A 14,309-nucleotide genomic window follows, 5' to 3' on the forward strand; every position below is an offset into this window, starting at 1 on the left:
AAATCCCATTCTCATATTTTAGAAAATACTCAATATGCTACCAAGACACACAGCAAACTGACCAGTGACTGCAGCTCTAAAGCCCGACAGTACTGAGTGTTTGGGGAGGAAGTGATGCCACTGGGTGGGGAGCATCTCAGGGGCATGGACCAGGTGTGTCATCTCCCTTCTTGTCTCCAGCCTCCCAAACACATACATGCTCACTAGGCTCTAGGTGAGACTGTGACCCTCTGGAGTCCAGGAGGAGCTGACCAGCTCCCTGGTGTAGACACCAGGGCTCAGAAAAGCACCTCAGGTGGGAGGCCCTTAGACATTCACTGTGTCGCACTCCTCAGATGTCCTCAGAGGCCCTGGTGCAGGCTCCGGTACTAGAGGGAAACCCGCAGATGGAGTCAGGGCATGGGGTCTGCTCCTTGTCCTCTCACCTCTGGGTGAGTCTCAGGGTCTCTTGGTTGTGGGGTGTCCACCCTGTTTGTGCAGAGGGAGAGTAAACTCCAGGGTGCAGTTTCTCTTCTGTGAGAGGCTGAGGAGGGGTGTTCCTCCCCAGCTCCCTATGGGTCTCCCTGCAGCCTCCCCTCTCACTCATCTTCCTCTTTTCTTTCCAGACACAGGACAGACACTCAGAACTCTTCATCTCAATGATGCTGCCACTGTTGCTGCCCCTGCTGTGGGCAGGTGAGTGGTCCAAGGGGAGAGGGGGCCGTTGGGGTGAGGACTGGCGCTGACCCTCTTTTCCCCATAGGGTCTCTGGGTCAGCATGAAAAATACCGGTTGGAAGTGCCGGCGTCCGTGACCGTGCAGGAGGGCCTGTGCGTCTCTGTGCCCAGCACCTCCTCCTATCCCTGGGCCCAATGGACTGCCTCTGCCCCAGCTCACAGCTACTGGTTCTGAGAAGGGATCCATGTACACCAAGGTGCTCCTGTGGTCACAAACAACCCAGATCGAAAAGTGCAGGAAGACACCCGGGGCCGATCCCACCTCCTCGGAGACCCCGGGACCCACAGCTGCTCCCTGGACATCGGAGACGCCAGGAAGAGAGACAAGGGAAAATACTTTTTTCAGGTGGAGAGAGGAAAGGAAAAATGGACCTACGTATTTAACCGTCTGTCAGTGCATGTGATGGGTAAGGAGTGGGCTCCAGGACATGCCACACAGAAAGGACACGGGGGCCAAGGCAACACTGGGATGGCACCCTCCTCTTTGAGGGGTTTAAGGGTACAGTGTGCCAGGGCTCAGAGGGAGGAGCTGGACCAAAGCGTGAGGCTGTTTTGAGGACCACACCTCAGACCCTCTCTCCTGATCTCTGTGACTCCCCGTCTTCTCACCCACCCTGACCCACACACCCCGCATCCTCATCCCAGGGACCCTGGAGGCTGGGCACCCCAAGAACCTGACTTTCTCTGTGCCCTGGGCCTGTGAGTGGGCCACGACCCCCATCTTCTCCTGGACATCAGCTGCTCTCACCTCCCTGGACCCCAGGACCCACTTCTTCTCAGTGCTTACCCTCACCCCATGGCCCCAGGACCACGGCACCTACGTCACCTGTCAGGTGAAGTTCCCTGCAGCTAGTGTGACCATGGAAAGGACCATCCAATCCAACGTCACCTGTGAGTGCTGGGCCAGGATGCCCGGATCCCTGAGGGTGTGGAGAGAGCAGGAGGGCCAGGCTGGGGACACATGGTTCTTTTGTCTAGGTTGCCTGGCTGAATAGGGGCCCTAGAAGGATACCAGTGCTCTCCCACCTGCATTTCTGTGGGTCCTGGGGGTCAAGAGATGCCTACATTTCTTTCACCTCACCCTCTCCACTGAAGGGGGAAATCCCCTCTTCTCCTCCTAGGTGCTCCAGAGAACCCAGAAATTGGTGTCTGCCTAGGGGACGGCACAGGTAGGAAGGAGCCCCCTCCCATGGGGCATTGACTAGGGTAAGCTCTCTGCCAGGTCAGGTCAGAACAGGACTTTCTGAACATAGATGGTGGGGTTGGGGTGGAGGGGCTGCTGTAAGCCACGAGAAGCCTCCTTCCTCCAGGAAGCCTCCAGGCTTCTTCCTCCAATACCCTCCAAGTCTGGTCTTGCCAGCATGACCAGCAACTTCCTCCCTGCCCATCCTAAATGGGCTCTTTATCTTCCTCCAGTCGCTGAAGGCATTAGGGGAATTTTTTGGTAGACTTTATTTTTTTTTATTTTTGTGAGGACGATCAGCCCTGAGCTAACATCTGTGCTAATCCTCCTCTTTTTGGTAAGGAAGACCAGCTCTGAGCTAACATCTTTTGCCAATCCTCCTCCTTTTCCTTTTGTCCTTTTCCCTCAAAGCCTCAGTAGATAGTTGTATGTCATAGTTGCACATCCTTCTAGTTGCTGTATGTGGGACGCGGCCTCAGCATGGCCAGGGAAGTGGTGCTTCGGTGCACGCCCCAGATCCGAACCCGGGCCGCCAGTAGAGGAGCGCGTGCACTTAACCGCTAAGCCACTGGGCCGACCCCAGTAGACTTTGTTTTTTAGAGCAGTTTTAGGTGCACCCCAGAACATTTGAGAGGAAGTTAGAGAGATTTCTCCTGTACCCGCTGCACTTTCCCACACATGCACAGCCTCCCCACTATCAACATCTCCCACCAGAGGGGACATTTGTTACACCCCATGAATCTACACGGACATGTCATTATCACCCAAAGTTCGTAGTCGACATTAATGTTCACTCTTTGTGCTGTATATTATATGGGTTTGCACAAATGTATACTGATGTGTATCCATCAGTATAGTATCATACAGAGTAGTTTCATTGCCCTCAAAATCTCTTTGGGCTCTTTTTTGACCGTCAATCACGCACTCTCACCCTGACCTCTTTCTGGAGCCCAGCTCTCCCCACTGCTCTATTCTCATGGGTAATGCCATCTGGTCCCCTCACTGGACAGTGAATCTCATTGGAGATTTCTCAGGGGTGCCCATCAAACTATTGACTGGTGATACACAGAGACATATCCCTCGCCCTGGGTGTTGGGTGCCCAGGAGGCTTGGTCAGGCAGGGCCAGGAGAGCTGTCTTGCTCTGTCCTGAATGTCTGAGAATTCCCAGCTTCCACCCACTTCTGGAGCCATGAAAGATCACCTTTGACCCTGAGGGATGGGACCTGCAGAGGACAGGAGAGCAGATTCAAATACCTTCCCCAGAAGGAAGGAGGGACAAAGTCTTTCAGTATCTCATAGGGCTCTCTGGGTTGTGTTTCACTCTCTTTTTGGAATTCCCAGAAGGCCCAGAGCCTCACGCTACAGCTTCAGCCAGGTATGGGGGCTGTTGCAGAGAGACCTTGGATGGAGAAGAACCTGGGTCTTAGAAGAGATGGAGTTTGTTGAATAGGAATATGGGGCCTGGAAAGGAGGTGTCATGTGGACGGTGTCCTTCTGGAGAAGCTGAGGTCCTATGATGAGTGGGAGAAGCTAGAGGATGAACTTTGGATGGAAGGGGAGGGGAGCCCTTCTCTGTGTGCTGAAGAGGAGAGGACACAACTCAGGTCATAAAGATTGGAGTTCACCCCAAGTCTCTCTTGTCTCCAGGGGAACCAAGGGACCAGGGCAGGTGTGATTCAGGGGGCCATTGGGGGAGCTGGTGTCACCACACTGCTTGCTCTCTGCCTCTGCCTCATCTTCTTCATGTGAGCTGTGTTGGGTGTGGACCAAGAGGCAGAGAAGAAGGACATGGGGGGTTTTGAGGGCCCAGAGCAAGGTTGGGGGGTACAGTGATGGTGAGAATCCAGCTGGTAGGCCCTGGGCCATGCAAGAGTGTGTTCCCAGCCCTGGTCTCAGACATCCATGAGCAGGAGAGGGGACCTTGTTACCAAGTATTGTTATGAAGGCTCCTGGGCTCACCTCATGCTTGTCCTGCCTTATTCACTCCCTCCAGCCTCAAAAGAGTGACCTGTGTCAAAGATCCTGGTGTCTCCCATCAGAGTGAAAACCCACAGGAAGAAAGCAGCCAGGACAGCAGTGGCATTGATGACATCCATCCTGCCATAGAACCAGCTTCCCTGGTGACTGATGTGTGCATCCTGGCATGCAGTCTGCCCTCCACATCTCCCCAGGGTGGCCCACAGTCATGCTCCATTAATCACGTAAAGAAATAAGCTTGTCCCCTCCCTGCTTGTTTGAAAATGTAGGTTTTATTATTAGTCATGCACCACATGACAATGTTTCCGTCCACATCAAACTGCATATACAATGGTGGTCCCAAAATATTAGTGTGTATAGCCTGGGTGTGTAGTAGGCTATACCATGTAGGTTTGTGTAAGTTCACTCTATGATATTCACACAATGGTGAAATGACCTAAAGATGCATTTCTCAGAACATATCCCTGTTGTTAAGGGACGCATGACTGTATTCAGGCATGTGAGGCCAACAGATCAGGAGACAGTTGTCACTCACAGTTCCCAAGAGGAGGAGAAAATGCCACACCACACAGGGCCATGTGAGGAAGCACCAGGGCTGGTCAGGAGGCAGAGGGATCAAGGAGAAAACGTGGGCAGAGCCTTTATTGTGGTTTCCGTGGGAAAGGCAAGTTGAGGCAGGGTAAGCAGGTTTAAGACATGCTTCTTTGAATAATTTCAGCAGGATCTGGAGTGTAGGGGATGTCCATAGTTGTCTGGTATCTGCCCCTGGATGATTACGGTAGAAGGACAGTCTGGAGTGTAAGAGCTTGATAAAGGAAGTGGTTTGCGTGTGACCTTTGGACTGGTTGGTTTGCAATATGAAAGTCATGCTGGCAGACAAGTCCTTTACTATCTCTGGATATCCGCTAGCCCTGGCAGGGTCAGCTCCAAGGTCAGAAGGCCCCAGATGTCAAACATCAGGAACACATGGTTAATACAGCTCCAAACATACTTCTCCTGCTGCTCTCCATCTCACCGAAGGCACTCTTGTTCATGATACCCAATCAGAGACCTGTCTATGGCCCACCCCAGTCCTCCATCACCTCTTCCTGCACCCATATGCTGCAAAGCTTGCCTGTGTTTCTTCTGAATACAGCGTAATGCAACCACTCCCTCTGAGTTGAGCTCCCATCTTAGTCCTTATCCTGCTGCACCCCTCCCATCTCTCCTTCTCAGCACATTAACATTACTTCCACAATGAAATACATTGCTTCTTCACACTGACAAAAGATGACCATCCAAACACCTTGATCTGGCATTTGGGGCAGGACAACCAGAGTTCCCTTCAGTGCTTCACACCTCCCACCCTGGCCTGCTCGCTCACATAAGCAGAGTCAGCTTCTTGCATCTCAGAATCATTACTTGGCTGTCCCCTCCTCCTCACATGCCTATATCATCGTGTCCTACTCCTGTTCATCCTTTGAACTTGACCTCGTTTATTTATTTAACTCTGACTAGTGAGGACACAGTCCTCACTAGGTTTCAAACACATGGTCAGCAACCACGCATCATTCATCCACTCCTTCAACAACTATCTTCTGCTTATCCATTGTTCCAAGTGCTTGGGTAATATCTCTATTTTTACAAATACATATGTTACAAATGTAAAATGTCCCTGCTGTCAAGGACTTACATTTATTGGAGAGGAGGGTCAACTTAGTGAACAAATAAGTAGTGAAAATATACAGGAAATGAGTTCTCTGGAAAGAAATGAAATAGGAGAATGAGGAGGGACTCTCCTGAGAGCTGGAATCTCTGAGAAAACCTTCAGGAGATGAAGGAGTGCTGTGCGAGCCCTGAGAGAGGATCACTGAGGGCTCTAAACAGATGGAGCAGCAAGTTCTAGGGCTCTGAGGTGGGACCATCCCTGATGTGTTGGAGAAACAGCAAGTAAGACAATGTTCCTAAAACAGAGCTATTTGGGGTGGGGAGAGGGTAATGGTGGGGAGGAAATGAGGATGGAGAGGCATGGTGGCTGCAGATATCGCAGGTTCACCATCACTACTTATATATTTTGAGAAGAGTGATAACTTCTGTGTGTGTCTCCTTTGCTACTCACACAAAACACTTCACTTCTGACACTTCTGATACCCGATGTGTAGGGGTTTTCCCCACATAAAGCAATTCTCTGTGACATCAGCTAGGCATCCTACCAAATTGGAGATAGCGTCAGACATCACAGGTTAAGAGCTCAGTCTCACGAGACTGTACCCCCATCCTCACTGCAGATACCAATCTCAAGTCCAGGTTGTCACCTGTGCTTCTTACCAACTGGCTATAAATTGAATGTTCTCACGATTCCCTCCTTGGGTTCCATAACGTGCTAGATTGGCTCACAGAATTTAGGAAAACAGTTTGCTTACCATGTACCAGCTTATTATAAAAGGATATGATAAAGGATACAGATGAACATCCAGATGAATAGATTCATAGGGCGTGGTATGTGGGAAGAGGCATGGAGCTTCCATGCCTTCTCTGGAAGCACTGTTCTCTCAGTACCCACAACCCGGCAGCATCCTGAACCTCATACTATTAGGATTTTTATGGCGGCTTCATCATGTAGACATGATTGAGTGTTAACTCCATTTCCAGCCTCTCTCCCCTTTATGGAGGATAGGTGGTGGGACTGAAAGTTCCTAGCTTCTAATCATGGCTTGGTCTTTCTGGTGACCAGCCCCCATCCAGGAGCCCACCAAGAGTCATCTCATTAGAACAAAAGACATTCCTATCACCCAGGAAATTCCAAGGGACTTATGAGCTCTGTGTCAGGAACCTTGATCAAAGACAAAACATTAAAACTGGAGGCAGATATATGTCTATATCTATATCTAAATCCATATCGTCTATATCTGTATCTGTACTGATACAGATATAGAGATATAGATAAAGATGATATATTCTATTATGTTACAGACATGAACTGACACTCATTTTAATGATATCCCTCTGCCTGATCTCTTGAGAAATCATGTAGCAAGATAGGGGAGAAGAGAGGAGACTAGATAAGGAAGACACTCAAGGAGTCCAAGCAAGACATAACGCAGACTGTACTCGTTTGCTGGGGCTGCCGTAACAAAATACCATAGACTGTGTTGCTTAAACTACAGAGATTTATTTTCTGTGTTCTGAAGTCTAGAAGTCCAAGATCAATGTGCCCACAGTGTTAGTTTCTCCTGAAAACTTTCTCCTTGGCTTGCAAAGATGGCCACCTTCTTGCTATGTCCTCACATGGTCTTTTTTTGTTTGTGCACATGCATCCCTAGAGTCTTCTACTTCTTATAAGGATATAAGTCATTTTGGGCCTTGCTCTAATGCCCTCACTTAAACTTAATTACCTTTTTAAAGGCCCTATCCACAAATACAGTTACATTGGGAGATAGACCTTGAATATATGAATTTCAGGGGACACATTTCAGTCCGTAGACAGACTTATTCCAGGTTAGCAATGATGAATCTGGTGCGAAGAAGTTGGGTTCTGCATACATTGTCAAGGTGAAGCCAGCAGGATTTGTTAATGGAGTGATAGAGCACATGTGGAGTGTGATCAAAGATAGCTCACTTCCTCTTCCTCACAGATGTCATAGATGTCAAACATGACTCCATAGATGTCCATATACGTCATAGATATTCATAGACGTTATAGATGTCCATAGACGTCATACATGTCCATAAATATTCATAGATACCAAAGATGACGCCAATATGGTTGCCTTGAGCAACTTAAAGAATTGAATTGTCGAATCCTGAAGTTTCCAACTTTGCAGGAGGAGTCTATTTTCAAGAGAGTATCAAAATTTATTTTTGTTACTGTAAGTTTGAGATACCTCTGAGACTTCCAAGTGAAGATGACAAATAGATGGCAAGAGTTTTGAGCTCAGGAGAGGGGTCCAGGTGGGAGACACAGAGGTTTGGGTGTCCTGCACATCAAGGTCTGATAGTGTATGAAGCCAAAAAGAAGAGAAGGGGCCCATGGACAGGCCCCTGGGACCCTCCAGCATTTAGAGTCAGAGAGATAGGGTGGAAGCAGCAAGAAGACCACTGAGAAAAGAATTAATGATCTGGAGGGTGTAGGGTTGTGTCCTGGTGGCCAAGGGGAAATGGAGCTTCAAGGAGGAGAGAGTGCTCATTAGTTTCAAATGCTAATGAATCTAGTGGGATAGAGTCTGAGAAATGACTATTTAAATTTAGCTAAGTGGTATCACAACTGATCTTGACAAAAGCAGGTCTGGTAGCCTGGTAGAGGCAGATATCCTGATTGGAGTGAGTTCAAGAGAGAATGGGGGGAGAGGAAGTGGAAAGACTCTTTTGAGAAATGTTGCAGTAAATCTAGAGCTAAGAAATGAGTGCAGCAGAAAATGGTTGTACTCCTAAATCCCTTGGCTTTCTCGGTGAGAGCCCTGTCATTTATTTTAATGAGGTGACTCTTAGTGGGTTCCTGAATGGGAATTTTCATCCCTGCCTCCATTCTCCAGAGACTGGAGAGGAGCTGGAAACGCAATTACTAATTGTGCCTGGCTGTGTGAGGAAACCTCCATGAAAATCCCAAAAGTATGGGGTTCAGGAAGATTTCAAGATGAAGAACACGTGTAGGTGCTGGGAGATTGGTGCTCCTGGAGAAGTCAAGGAAGCTCCTTGCCTTTCCCGTATATCTTGTCCTATGCATCTCTTCCATCTGGATGTTCATCTATATATTTTATCATATCTTTTTATTATAAGCTGTTACACAGTAGGTAAACTGTTTTCCTGAATTCTCTGAATCACTATAGCAAATTAATTGAACCCAAGGAGGGGGCCATGGGAACCTCCAATTTCTAGTCAGTTGGTCAGAAGCACATGTGACAACCTGAACTTGAGATTGGCATCTAAAGGAGAGGGAATCTTGTGGTACTGAACCCTTAACCTGTGGGTTCTGAGGCTATCTCCAAGTAAGAGTGTCAGAATTGAGTTCAATTGTAGGACACTCAGCTTGTGTCACAGAGGTTTGCTTGTTGTGGGGAATAAAAGAAAAGCCCGCATATCTAGTGTCAGAAGAGTTGTGAGTGTGACAGCAGTGTGAGAGTAAAGGAGAGACACACAGGAGGAGTAGTTTTTCATAAACACTTCACTGTGTGTCCAGTTCCGGGAACATAGGAGACCTCAGAAAGACCATGATCACTAACCTCTCTGAGACTTAGCTTCTTCCTCTGTAAAATAATAGTATTTTCCACCTAGGTCCGTGTAAGTGTTAAGTGGAGTTGGAAAGCAACCAATAAGTGCTATATTTGTTGGATATCTGGATAAATGGGAACCTCAGAAACATTTTATGAAAGGCTAGAAGAATGAATAAACATCGTGTCAGAATCAAATTCACTTCATGGCCCCCCTCTATGTCCTCCCCGCCTCACATCCGCTGCCCTGCTGTAACGTTCTTCTTTGCTCTCCACTCAGGATCACCAGCAGGAGTCCAAGGTAGACAGTCCTGTTGACCCCACAAGATCTGCAGGGACTGCCTCCACCTTGGAGATAGATCAGGAGCTGCATTACACCTCCATCAGTTTTCATAGGATGAATCCTCAGGAGGGCACCCACAGGGCACAGTGAAGGATCACCTGGATCATCAGTCTCAGCCAGAGCATCCATGTCCTCTACAGGAAGGGGACCCAAAGACTGATTCTTGGAGACTTGATATCCCCATAGCCAGTGGGTTTATAAACTATTATATGTGAATTTCCCGCTATGCTGGAAATATATTAGGCTTTGCAATCAGGGAGATCTGGGATCAAATATATATTATTTTATTTATTAAAGGTATGACATCAGGCAAGCCACCCTAGCCTTCCATGTCTCAGTTTCCTGCTTTGTGAACTGGGGAAAAGAATCATACCTCACAGGGTGGCTGTGAGGATTAAATAAAAGTACATATGGAAACACCTAGCAGAAGTCTTGGTACATTGTGAGAGTTTGGTGCATCCTGGTTCCTTCTCCCTTGAACAGAAAGGCCTTAGTGACATTTCACCCAGAGGCTGGGTGTGTTCTGTCCCAGACACCACATCAGCAACATGTCAGTTCACTTTCTACTCAAAGCCCTCCCATTGATCCCTGCCCTGACTTGGCCTCAAGCACCATCTCTCTCCACTCCCGAATCTTCCCTTTCCATTCTGCCTGCCTCCTACTAGTCCTGCTCCAGGAAAAATCAGATATTAACATTTAGAAAATTTCCTAAATTCAGAGCTGACCCTACTTGAAATACTTTTCTATTTCCTCAGCTCAAAAGAACAATTTACAAGATTCTCCTCTTGATGTTTTAAGTCAGGTGTCAGGAAACTTTTGTTGTAAAGGGCCAGTTGGCACATATTTTAGGTTTTGCAAGCTGTTTGGTCTCTGCTGCAACTATTCTCCTCCGTGTTTGTAGCAGAAAAGCAACTACAAACAGTCTGCAAATGAATTAACATGGCTGTGTTCCAACAAAATTTTATTTACCAAAGCAGGTAGCCCATGAGCTGTGATTTTCTGGCCTCAATTCTAGATTGCTCTTCGTCTCACCCTGCCTACTTCTCCATCACCATATCCTAACCCATCAATCCCTCAAGTCATTCTCTAAGTCCCCCCAATTCTTACACAGTCCTCACTGTCTTTGTGAATCCACGTCCTTCTTCCAGGAACGCCCATCACCATGTTATCATCTGACTAACAGCTTCTTATCTTTCAAACTGAGGTCAAAAATATATGTCTGGTTTGAGAAGGTGAAGGGAAGAAGGAGCTCCTAATCTTCCTCCTAAAAAATATAAGACTTTAATTTTAATAAAAATCAGTTTGAATGGAAATAGCCCCAAACTCACCAGCAGCATCCAAGCCATGACAGAGACAAAGCATTATGCCATAAGTTCATAAAGTGACCTTAAATAAACAAAGGGAAGATTCTGATGTGGTGTAAAAAATGCTGATACTTAACCTCTCCTCTCCCTGGCCCACATCTAGAAAGGATAGTTGAGTCAGATTTTCATTTATGATAATGTCAGGGTGGGTCAAATCAGTGAACCCATGTGCTGAAAACTTTAAAAATTGATGGTTAAACTTACAATCCAGACAAGATGGTATCGATGCATTGTTCCCTGCTTCTCCCATCTATTCACAATTATAAATACTATAAATGGGTCAAGAGACAACCAAAGGAAAATTCTAGAAGGTGGTAAGAAGAAGGCGAGCTAGTTTAGGACCCCAGGACTGGAGGAACAATACAAGGCAGGGCATCTTGGTCCCCCACCCAACAGAGTAAAGACATGCAGACTCAGCATTTCCCAAATCCTGACCAAGAAACAGGAGGCAGCCAGGAAGGCTCATCCCTCTCCTGGATGGAAGGGGAGCCCCTCTGACAATATCAGGAGAGTCCTACACCACCTGCAAGGGAGATGGATTGGAGCCAGAAATAAGTGTCCAGGAAGTGCTTACCTTTCCTGTCAAGCCTGAGACCATCCTCTCCTGCCCAGAGGCACTGAGGCAGGTGGGCAGAATGTGAGGAAGGGATCCAGGCATAGTGTCTGATACTCCTAACCCTGGCACTCAGTTTTCTCCTTTTCAAATGTGAAGACTAGCCTCCTCACTCTCAGAGTTTTTATTTTGTTTTGTTTTGGTGAGGCTGGCATGAAGCAGGCCATTTAAGGGAGCGGTACAGAGGCCAGTAAACAAAGTGCCTTAGCAAGAATATCCCCTTGCCCTGTGGCTCAGCAAGGTGGGGCAGACAGGCATCCTCCACAGGTGGGACGATGCTTGAGAGTGAACAGAAGAGGTGGGAGAAGGATCAGAGACACACCAGTGCCACCCACTCCTGACTGTCTGCTACTCACCTGGCTCCATCCATCCCCACCTCTTTGCACTCCTGGCCACAAACTGGGATCATAACTTTGGCTCAGGATCTTCTGCAGAGTTGGGAGGTACCTCAGCTCCAATCCTGACCCTGTTTCAGCACCAAGGACAGCACCAGCCCCTGCCTGGGTCTCCCCAGAGGCCAGCGTGTTACCTGGCCCCCTGGTGGCCAACCATTTACCAGCCCCCTGTGCAGAGTAGGAGGAGCCTAGGGATGGGTCTGGTGACATCCCTTATGAACACATGTGAAACCGGCTAGGTGGCGGGATTCAAGTAGCCTCCCAGTGGGCAGGATGTGCATATCTGTGCACATTAACTGTTTCCATTGCTATTAATTTTCTTCAAATTAAATCATTGTAAAATAGTTCAAAGGCAACAAAATGCTAGAATTGGATACCTCTGGATGTGTGAGCCCTAAAGAATGCATAGTTTCCATTGAAGACAGCCAGTCATCTCATCTTGCTTATTCTAAATTGTCTTACAATTCTTTAAAAAATATTTATTGATCACTTAATATATGCCAAGCCTTTTTCTAGGCAGAGTGGATTCAGCAATAAATGGAAGATACAAGATCCTTTGTGAAGCTTCCATTTTAATGGCAAGAGAGACAGGCAAAGAATCATTAAGTAGATTATATATCATACTGAATGGCGATGAGGAGTCTGAAGAAAAATGAAACAGGAAAGATTATGGAGGGAATATGGGATGGACTATACTCTTCAATATCTTGTCTGTGGACATTACCATTGAAAAACTGACATTTGAGTATGTGCACATACGCACACACAAAACAGTCACTTACAAAGACACACACACACAGCTCAGAGATGCACACAGAAAAAGACCACAGACACATATATAAACACACACACAGGCACATACACACTTCAAATCTACACACAGAAGCATACACCTCAGACATGCACACAGAAACCACAAATACAGACACACACACATATGCACAGACCAGAGAAACACACACACACACAGCGTAGACACTCACATAGAGACTACGACACAAACAAACATGCATATATACAGACACACTCACACCACAGACACACAAAACGAGACATCAGCCATTGGCTCCTTGGGAAGACTGGGGTCCTGGTTTTCACGCCAACTAGACACAGCGTTCCAGTAGGATAGAAGGGTCAGGGGTGCCCTGTGACTCTGGGCCACTTTCTGCAGTTTGGGTGACATTTTCATTCTCAGAACATACTTCCCCTGCCCACTGGCACCACCATCCACTTGTCCCTGCTGCCCATGGTCTGGTAAAGAACATGGCCTCACCACCACGGCTACTGGCCCATGCCTGGAGCAGCAGGTGTGTCCACACTCAGATTGACCACCGGAGAATGGACAGGGAAGGTGGGACATCTCTCGACCTTTGGAAAGACTGAGACATGAAGGCAAGAGAGGTGAGAAGGGAAGTGGACTCACCTGAGAGGAGTGGGGGACAAAGAAGCAGAGGGCAAAGAAGAGTGGGCTCTGGGGTCACAGCCAGTATGGGGGGCCCAGCTGCTAAGTGGCTTCTGTCCCTGGAGCACCCTTTTGGTCCTGCTGTGAGGATCCCATGGGGCTGTGAGTGGAGTTCATGGGACATACTGGGAGGCCCTCCGAGGTGTCTGGAAAGTTCTTCCCACACTCTGGGACTCATTCCAGCCCTCATAGAACATCCCTTTGGATACTCCAGCTCCTGCCCGGACCCTAGCTTCCCTGAGGAAGCCCGTGAGATGTCTTCCTGGAAACCCGCATGTTGATGAAGGGACCCGGGCAGGAGGGAACCAGGGTCCCCACATGGGACAGCAAGGAGCAATGTTAGCTGCAGAGCTCATTTGGTGACTCAGTTACCTTCTCCTTCCCTAGAAGAGAAGGAGGAGGAAGAGGAGGAGGAGGAGGAGATATGTTGGAGGAGTTCAGACTCAGATTTCCTTGGATCCTGGAGCTGAGAGGCTGAAGAGCTGACTGAGGCAAGGACACTGGCGGGGGGCTGCAGGGGGAGCTGCAAGGGCTCCCTGTCTGCTCACACCTGCGTCCTTGGCTCTGGGCCTGCTCTCTGGAGGATGAACTTACCTCCCAGACAACCTTGTTCACCTTCCAGCTCCCAGCTCACCTGTCACATCCTCCAGCCACATCCTCACTCCCTCCTCAGGCTCTCACAGCCCCATACTCTCTGCTGGGTCAGCCCTGACCACGCCAGGCCGTGAATGTATATCTGTTCCTACATCCTGGCCCCACTAGTGCTCCTCCAGGGTCAGCCTTCCCTCAGCTATGCCCCATAGAACACTTGACTCAACAGGTGGCTGATAGGTGCCCAGGATGCAGGAGCGGTGACAGGCTCAGCCAGCAGAGGGAGCAGCCCCAGCAGAGGCCCGTGGAGCCTGTCCTGTCCTGGGGAGAAGACGGGAAGTGTGGCCGGGGTGAAGTAAGAGCCCTGTAGAGTTCAGAGCTGGTGCCCGGAGGAAAAGCAGAGGTTTCCTTGGTCACCAAACATTTCCCTTCCCTTTTCTCCTCCCATCCTTAGAGCGGCCACACTGTGTGGCCTGTG

The 14,309-nt window shown here is 48.4% G+C and overlaps 1 pseudogene; it reads left to right on the forward strand.

The window, feature by feature from the left end:
• The first annotated feature begins 641 nt into the window (after positions 1–641).
• Positions 642–9,496, forward strand: LOC131397245 (myeloid cell surface antigen CD33-like; annotated as a pseudogene).
• The last annotated feature ends 4,813 nt before the right edge of the window (positions 9,497–14,309 follow it).

The sequence above is a fragment of the Diceros bicornis genome, chromosome 34 (genome assembly GCF_020826845.1).
Source record: "Diceros bicornis minor isolate mBicDic1 chromosome 34, mDicBic1.mat.cur, whole genome shotgun sequence".
NCBI classification, from domain to species: Eukaryota; Metazoa; Chordata; class Mammalia; order Perissodactyla; family Rhinocerotidae; genus Diceros; species Diceros bicornis.